This window comes from Aotus nancymaae, unplaced genomic scaffold (genome assembly GCF_030222135.1).
Source record: "Aotus nancymaae isolate 86718 unplaced genomic scaffold, 86718_ANA_hifiasm-v0.15.2.pri h1tg000033l, whole genome shotgun sequence".
NCBI classification, from domain to species: Eukaryota; Metazoa; Chordata; class Mammalia; order Primates; family Aotidae; genus Aotus; species Aotus nancymaae.
In genome coordinates, this window is record NW_026988447.1 from 13446084 (window position 1) to 13455808 (window position 9725).

Below are 9725 nucleotides of genomic sequence, written 5' to 3' on the forward strand. Positions count from 1 at the left end.
AGCCAAGAAATACAAGACCCATAAAATCCTGAAGCATATTAAATGACGGTTCCTTTTTCCTTAATCCACCACCACAAATATCAATTAAATGTAATTATATTAAATAGGATCCCCTGAGAGCAAATAAAGATTTGCCAGAACACAAATTGCTACCCAGGTGAACGATATATAATTTTCTTGCATACACAGAAAAATACAGATGGTATACTCCAGAATGCAATGCAACAAATGTGTGTTTATTTATTTTTTTCTTTGCTACCAAAATGGCAAAGGGCCAAAAAATACAAATAAAATATATGAGCTTTTCTCTTTTCTTGGATGAGAGGATAAAGATTGCATTTTCTATTAATAACCACTAATTAAAAGGCTATTAATCTGATAATAGTAAATGAATAAACTCTGCTAGAAGCAAATGCCAGAAATAAAGTTTTGGCAAAAAAAATAAGTAAAAGTAAGCAACTATTTTTCTTATTAAAAGCAAATGTTTTACTGAGCTAACTATGAAAGGAAGAAATCAGTCCACAAATAGGAAAATAAAAACAGGTAGGATAAGATGGATTTGGTTAGCCATTTTAGGAGCCAGCTATGCCCCATGCCTCTGGAAGTGAAAGACCAGGAAGCGGTGAGGCAGAGGACAAGGGTGAAAAACAACTTTCCCAATTATAAAAATGAGCTGCCCACAGTTGTTTGAATTCAGAGATCTCAAGGAATATATATATACTGAGACAGAGTCAGCTCTGTAGCCCCAGCTGGAATGCAGTGGCACAATCAATCACAGCTCACTGCAGCCTCCACCTTTGTGGCCCAAGTGGTCTTCCCACCTCAGCCTCCTGAGTACCTGGGACCATAGGTGTCCACCACCACGCTCAGCCAATTTTCATATATTTTCTTTGGTAGAGATGGGGTTTCACCATGTTGCCCAAGCTGGTCTCGAACTCCTGGACTCAAGCAATCTGCCCACCTCGGCCTCCCAAAGTGCTGAAATTACAGGCATGTGCCACACCATGCCTGGCTGAAATATTTCTAAAGCAAGTTTTCTTTTTCTTCTGCAGGAAAAAGGAACAAATGCCATGCTCATGTTCTTTTTTATTACGTGATATGTCAGGTATGAATTTCTTCTGTCAGATGTTTTTAGGAATAGAAATTTAATTCATTTTTGGTGTCATATGGAAAACCTTGAAAAATAATCAATTTAAGATTGAACGTGCTGATATGTCAAGTATTTTTAGTGCCTGCCCTTTTAAAAGCAAGAAAAACAATTATCTATAAACAGAATCTTGGAAGCATAGGCACTTTCCTTTTCCTACTACTCCCTCCTTTCAGATTGAAATCTCCCCTCTGCCCCCTCAATATTGCCTTTCATAGTAAGAATATCCCAACGTCAGGTCTAAGCAGTGCCAGAAAGAAACAGAAATTGAGGCTTTTGAATCTACCTCAGGTTTTTCAGCATGAAAATGTCAGAAGTAGTCACTAACAATCCTTCTCATATTAGTGATTCTAGGATTTCTCATTAAAATGTCAAATAATATGACCTCCAAATAGGACTCCCCCTGGTGAAATAGTAGCTGTCTGTGCACGCTGGTGTGCAGAGCTGTCTGCTCCTCCCCTTCCTGGAGCCTAGAGAAAGTTCTGCATGAAACTTGGCTTGAGGGATCTTCTTCCCTGACAGAGATGCCCCTCAAGCTGCTTAGAAAGACACCTGAGAAGATGGGGCAGCCTGGTTCTGTTGAGCTGATGCTCGGGGAGTACAAGGACCAGAAAGACAGTGATCACCCCCCCTGATTTGATGGACAGCACTGCCCTTCTCCCCAGCCCAGCTCTCCTGGAAGCGGTGGTGAGGCGGAAGGATTCCCCAAAGACCGCTTTTCCCTGCCTCACTCTGCTGCCCTCTCCACTCTCCACTCCCCTCCCCATCCCCAACACCCTTAACTCCTTATTTTCCCTAAAGTTGCTTCTTTTTTCTGTTAGGCGTACTAAACCCCAATCACCCTGTTCTGTCTGGTAAATCTTGACAAGCTCTTCAGCATTGGACAGTGAGTTTTAACTCTTCTCTACTGCCCTGTTCTACAGCTGGGTGGGAATGTGGGAGGCAGCTCCTTCCTAGGATGGCAAAGGAGAGGGAGGTTGGAGAATGGTCTTGCACACCGGGAGATGCCCTTCTTCCTTTCCACGTTCCTGCTCCACCCACCTCTCTCCTTTCTTCCTTCCTTTCTTCCTTCCTTTTCTAGGGAACCTCAGAAAGACTAATCACACCTTTAGTTCATGGTGCATCCTCTATACAGGTCCAAGGAAGGCTGCTCTCTTAGTTTGTTGGTTAGTTAATTAGTTAGTTATGCCTTGTCTCCCATCCCTTTTCTTTCTTCCCTACTCACCACAGTTAACCAATCCAATGTTTAGCACACATCTTGTTGTGTATGTTCTTATAAATTTCATAAGGTACTTCTCTGCGCATGTCTTTTAATTTTTCTGAGTGGTATGATAAACCTCATGTTACTTATAATTGTCACTCAGCATCTCAATTTTAATATCTTGTCTGCTGCTTCTGCCAGCTGCATAGCCCTTCATGGTGTACAGGCACCCCATGGCACCTGGGTGGTGATGGAGCAGTGACTGTCTCCACCTACCTTCAACCACACATAGCACTGCACACGTCTCTTTATGGACACTTGTGGGAATGTATTTGGAACACACCCTGGGGAGTGGAACGTGTTAATGTAACTGAGTCCTGGCAGGCTGCTCCCTAGAAGGGCTGTGCCAAGTGACACTCCCACCTGTGGTGCCCAAGTGCTCCTCTATCTTCACCTCTCTAACAGTATCTGGTACTTGGATGCAAGATCATTAAGAATGAATATCATATTTTATAAAGTAGAAGGAACCTTTTCTACATTCTTGGGTCCATTGCTTCCAAAATTCTTCCCAAATTTTAAAAACAATAATGTGTATTTGGGTATATAGGAGATGTTTTCTTTTTAGAAAGAATGTGATATTATCAAATTGCAAAAGGAATAGAAAGAAAATTGCACTAGCTCAGTCTAAATATTCTCCAAATGTTCTATACTAAGAAGAAAAAGAAGTGATGTGCAAGGCTCCAGAAGAAACATCTAGCTGGAAGATAGTCTCACCTGTCTACCCTCTCACCCATTCCACCTTAATTTAGTTTCCTCCTGAAAGCTTTCCCTAACCTCCCAGGCTGGATAGGTGCACATCCTGTGCATCAGATCTGCCTGTTGGTTTGCCTGTCTCTCACCCTAGATTCCATTAGGCAAACTCCATGAGAACAATGCCTCGTGTCTTGTTCATAACTGAATCCCAGTGTCTAAAATAGCATCTGAAACATACTAGCAATTTAACAAATATATGTCGAATAAATGAATGCATAAACAAGTAAATTGATTTTGGATTGCCACACCCTAATGTGTGGCAATGGCTTGGTATAGGCCTTGGCTTGAATTAATAAATGGATACATGAGCAAATGCCCAATTCTACCCCCGTTGTTCTATCTTCCCTTCTCTCCTTTGGGCTGTCAGCTCAGATCTTCCTCTTTTGAGTTTTCCCACATTCCAGGGCAGGGGGTAGGGGAGTGGACAGGGCAGCCACTAGCATAGCTTTAACTCACTTCACTATCACTTGCCCCTTTCTCACTTCAAAATGGGAGAACTAAAAATGGCCCATGCTCATTGAAAAGACGTGCACCCCAGGGAAGGAGTGAGAAGGCATAGCCAAGAGAAAATGTTCCAACTCAGTGTGCAAGAGTAGGTCCCTGCAGGGCAGGCTACCTAAGTACACACACACCTTGTCTCCTTTACCCTCCCTCCCTTCCTCTTCTCTCGCCTTTCCCCTCCTCTCCCACAGGCTTTAGTCTTCATGACTGTCTAAAGAAAGGCTGGTTTAGGAATGGAGGTCCCGTGATTACACACAGATCTATACATGCACATACCAAAGAACGCATATAATCATATTTAGACAGTTTGTTTTCATATTCTATATAGGTTATGATGATACAAAGTTTGACAGTTTCTAGGCATCGTTTTCCCTAAATAAGCCCTCTGTATTTTTCCTGGATGTGAAACACTGTTTTCACAGCCAGAAAAGAGCACTTGTGAAATTCTTGGGGACTGAGTGGTGCTTCAGGCCATCTTCCTTGGTTAACAATCACTGAATAACTCATCTTAAATTGTGTTTCTACCTAATTAAAATAAGCAAGGGAGCCTTTTGAATTAAAGCCATCCCACTTAAACTATTTGGACCAGAGAACTTGCACATTTGATAGCTCAAGCCTAAGCCAGCTGCATTCCAAATATGATAACATATTTACTTGTGCTGCAGATAGAGTCTGCTTGATGTTGTCGCTGGGAGTCTCTCACCTCACTAGGTCAACCTCAGTATTCACACAGATTTGCAACGGGGCATTGACAGCACAGATTTCAGAGCCCTGACTCACTATTCGCTTACAGAATTTTTAAAAAGAGAGCATTGATGCTAAATTTATGATCCTTGAGAACATGGTCTATCACCCACAGCTGTTAGCACAGAGTCTTACTCATATAGTAAGATATCAAGATTGGTTTTCTTATTGATATAATTTTAAAAATTGAATTAGTACTATCGTTAATGCTGGCTCTACCTTATTGGGTTGAGGACAGTTGTCCAGACCTGTATGGAGCCCTCTCTTGCCCTACCTCCGACATTATTCAAGTAAGAGCCCTACCACCCCTGGTATGAGTTCATCTTCCCAAACCCTTTGGGGTCCTTAGAAGAAAGGATCCATTTAGAGGCAAACTAAATAGCCTCCATTTTCAGTAAACCAGATTACCCAGACCAGCAGAGAGTATTTTATTTAAAAAGAAAAAATATATAATAGGCAAGCAGATTTTTTTAGGAAGACCTCCATCCTTGGAGAAAAAATACAGTTTTATATTTCTATGCCATGGAATTTTCTCCAAGTGACCTGAGCCAGAGAATAATTCAGCCTGTAATTGAGTAGTATGAAAACCCTCAATAACTCCACTGCCTAAGAGTATCCAGCTTCCCAGGCACTGCCTTCTAGATACCTAAATTCCTTGGAGAACAAAAGGATGGGTTGGTTTGTTCCATGTGACTGGGATGAGTCATCAGATCAGTCCTCCAACTCTAGATGATTATAGGTGCCTTATGGAAATGTATCCTTCAAGCCAGGACATAAATGTCATCTTAAATTATTTCTGGAACACAGTAGGAAACACATACGTACTACATGCTATACGTCCATACACGAGGCGTAAAAGGAAGACCTGAAGACCCCAGAACTTCAGTCTGAAGTCCAGTCTGAAGCTATTAAAAATAATAGCTAACATTTATTGAGCAGTTATCACTGTTCTGAGACACAGTTCTAAGCCCTTTACATTTACATTAACCCATTTAATCCTATCACTGTGCCTGTTTTACTGATGAGAAAATTGAGGCACAGAGGAGTTGAGCAACTCATTCAGAATTACATAGCTCAACCAAGGCAATTTGGCTCCAGGGCTTTCTTCTGTGTTACTTCCCTAACTCTGCCTTCTCTAGCCATTGCCCAGTTTAGAAAACAGCATTGTAGGAAACATAACCTGTGCTTAATTCTTTTCAGACAAATAGACTTCTTCTGACACTCCCCCATAAACCCAGCACGGTGCTGAGTTCCAGGGGGTGCCTACAGTAGACGCATAAAGCACAGCCCCTGTCTCCCAGGACCTCGTAGTCCAGGGAAGAAAATGTCGTGGCAGAGCTTCTGACCAATAAGAGTGGTGGGCATCTACACAGCTGTCTCATTCATCCCCCTGGAAGGAGGCAGAAGAGAGTTCGGGCAGGGCCTCTGCTTTCTCTCCCAAGCCCAACCTGAATCAAGCTGATGGCCTGCTCTTCTACCCCACCCAGGCCTATGCCCCTGGAGGCTGAGAATGGGTAGGCTGGCTGAGCTTCCCACCCAAGCACAATAGGTCTAGAGTGTCTGCTTTGCAGAATGGCTTCCATTCACGAAGTGTCCTGTGGAAAAGGTAAAGGGGAGAGTTAAAATGAATTGAGAAGACATCGTAACCTCAATAAAAAGAAAGCCTGCTAACAAGACATCTACAGAACCCCAGAATTGAGGGCACAACCACATGGGTGTGACTCCTTTGACCCTCAGATGAGGAGAATGCCTCGGTGGTCATTATTCTGGCATTTCTCTATCATTCTTCTTCTTCTTCTTTTTTTTTTTTTTTGAGGCAAAGTTTAGTTCTGTCACCCAGGCTGGATTGCAGTGGTGTGATCTCGGCTCACTGCAACCTCTGCCTCCTGGGTTCAAGAGATTCTCATACCTCAGCCTCCCGAATAGCTGAGTCTACAAGCCTGCCCCACCACACTCGGCTAATTTTCAGATTTTTATTGGAGATGGGGTTTCCCATGTTGGCCAGCTGGTTTGGAACTCCTGGGCTCAAGTGATCTACCTGCCTCAGACTCCCAAAGTGGTGGGATTACAGGCATAAGCCACCACACCCAGCCCATCATTCTAATGAGTAATTGCACTGAGCTGAATGCCTTGATTCACGAGAGCCACGCCACCTGCCTTCTCACAGCTTCTTCAGAGAACCCACACAACTGGTCCAGAAGCCAGGCCTGCATCCCACTGCCTGCTTCCATAGCTCTCTCTTAACAGCTACTCAGGAGGCTGAGGCAAGAGGACAGCTTGAGCCCTGGGCAATATATCAAGACCCGTCTATTAAAAAAAAAAAAAAAAGCAAATCTGAGTCTTTTTTTAGGAATTTTGAAGTAAATGTTTTTAATCTACCAGAGTTCATTTACAAATGTGAAGCTATCATTTAGTGTACCTGACATCATATTACCCAACTTCAAACTATATTACAGGTCTACAGTGACCAAAACAGCACTGTACTGGTACAAACATAGACCAGTGGAACAAAATAGTGAACCCATAAATAAAGTCACACACCTACAACCATTTGATCTTTGACAGAGTTGACAGAAATAATAAATGGCAAAAGGATTCTCTATTCAATAAATTGTGCTGAGAGAGCTGGCTAGCCATATACAGAAGAATGCAACTGGACACCTACCTCTGATTGTTTATAAAAATTAACTCAAGATGGATTAAATACTTAAATGTAAGACCCATAAAAACTGTAAAATTCCTAAAAGAAAACCTAGAAAATACCATTCTGGACATGGACCTTGGCAAAGAATTTATGATTAAGTCCTCAAAAGCAATTATAACAAAAATAAAACTTGACAAATGGGATTTAATTAAACTAAAGAGCACAACAAAAGAAACTATCAACAGAGAAAACAGACAACCTACAGAATGGGGGAAAATATTTGCATATTCTGCATTCAACAAAGGTCTAATATCCAGAATCTATAAGGAACTTAATTCAACAAGCCAAAAACAATCCCATTTAAAAACTGGGCAAAGGACATGAAGAGACACTTCTCAAAAGGCAATATGCAAGCAACCAACAAACAGGTGAAAAAATGCTCAACATCATTAATCGTCAGAGAAATGCAAATCAAAACCACGTTAAAATACCATCTTACACCAGTCAGAATGGTTATTATTAAAGAGTCAAAAAATAGCCCTTTTGGCTCTCTGAGCAGCACCATGGCAGTTGGCAAGAACAAGTGCCTTATGAAAGGTGGCAAGAAGGGAGCCAAGAAGAAAGTGGTTGGTCCATTTTCTAAGAAAGATTGGTATGATGTGAAAGCACCTGCTATGTTCAATATAAGAAATATTGGAAAGACGCTAGTCACCAGGACCCAAGGAACCAAAATTGCATCTGATGGCCTCAAGGGTCGAGTGTTTGAAGTTAGTCTCGCTGATTTGCAGAATGATGAAGTTGCATTTAGGAAATTCAAGCTGATTACTGAAGATGTTCAGGGCAAAAACTGCCTAACTTCCATGGCATGGATCTTACCCGTGACAAAATGTGTTCCATGGTCAAAAAATGGCAGACATGATTGAAGCTCATGTCGATGTCAAGACTACTGGTGGCTACTTGCTTTGTCTGTTCTGTGTTGGTTTTACTGAAAAATGCAACAATTATGGAAGACCTCTTATGCTCAGCACCAACAGGTCCACCAAACCTAGAAGAAGATGATGGAAATCATGACCCAAGAGGTGCAGACAAATGACTTGAAACAAGTGGTCAATAAACTGATTCCAGACAGCATTGGAAAAGACATAGAAAAGGCTTGCCAATCCATTTATCCTCTCCATGATGTCTTCGTTAGAAAAGCAAAAATGCTGAAGAAGCCCAAGTTTGAATTGGGAAAACTCATGGAGCTTCATGGTGAAGGCAGTAGTTCTGGAAAAGCCACTGGGGACGAGACAGGTGCTAAAGTTGAACAAGCTGATGGATATGAACCACCAGTCCAAGAATCTGTTTAAAGTTCAGACTTATAATAGTGGCAAAAAAAAGTCTTATTTGTGAAAAATAAAAAATAAAAAGTCAAAAAATAATAGATACTGGTGAGGTTGCAGAGAAAAGGAACCCTTGTACACTGTTAGTGGGAGTGTAAATTAGTTCAGCTACTGTGGAAAGCTGTTGTTAGGAAATTTCTCAAAGAACTTAAAAAAACTGCCATTTGACCCAGCAATACCATTACCAGGTATATACCCAAAGGAAAATAAATTGTTCTACCAAAAAGATCCATGCACTCATATATTTACCACAGCACTATTTGCAATACCACAGACATGGAATCAACCTAGGTGCCCATCAGTGGTGAATTAGATAAAGAAAATGTGGTACACATACACAATGGACTACACAGCCATATAAAAGAATAAAATTGTTGGGGAGGTCCCAAGATGGCTGAATAAGAGGCAGCTCCGGAATGCAGCTCCCAGCAAGAGAGACACAGAAGCCCAGTGGTCTCCACAATTCCAAACGAGGTACCAGGTTCATTTGCGGGTCTGGTTGGGCAGTGGGTATAAACCAAATAGGGCAAGTTGAGGCAATGTGGGGCATTGCCCCACCCAGGTGGTGCATGCAACTGACTGGAGGACCAGGGGATCTCCTCCTCTGGGACTTCAGTTTGGATACAGCGCTCCACCCAAGCCCTCTACAATGCACAGAACAGAAGAACTTTGCCAGGCTGAAAAGCCTCAGCAAGCTGCCCAAACAGGGCAGAACAGCAACTTCAGCTGGTGCCAGGACTGTCAGCATAGATCTAGGTGGAAGAACTGGCTGATGCCGAGAAAGTCAAAAAGCTGGTGGGATGGAGCTACCCACCCCCGAGAAAGAACGGGAACTAAATGCAGGGAAACAGCCCATACAGCAGGATGGGTCTCCCCCCACAAAGCCTAGCAGGCTAAAAAACTCTCACTTCAGAGTTTCACATCCAGAACATCAGTTAGAGAGAGACCAGGAACGAATGAGCCTGGCGGGGCGGGGGGTGGGGGGTGGCGAGAGGAAGGGCAGCCTCCATTGAAGAAGCTGGCCTAATTTTCCTGAGCAAATGTAAGAGGCAGAAAAAATATACAGCATTTCCACTGAATCCATGGCAGCCCAGCAGCACCTCTGCAGGCAGACAAAGGAAAGGCCGCCTCCCCGAGCAGCTACCTGAGATCAAACCTATATAAATTCAACAAGATGGGAAGAAACCAACACAAGAAGGATGAAAACATCAAAAACCAGAACACCTCTCCCCCAACCACAAAATCACAACTCCTCACCAACAAGGGAACAAAGCAGGATGGAGAACAAATTTG

At 42.6% G+C, this 9725-nt stretch overlaps 1 pseudogene; it reads left to right on the plus strand.

Moving 5' to 3' along the window:
* Nucleotides 1-7613: 7613 nt before the first annotated feature.
* Nucleotides 7614-8399, plus strand: LOC105714554 (small ribosomal subunit protein eS1-like; annotated as a pseudogene).
* The last annotated feature ends 1326 nt before the right edge of the window (nt 8400-9725 follow it).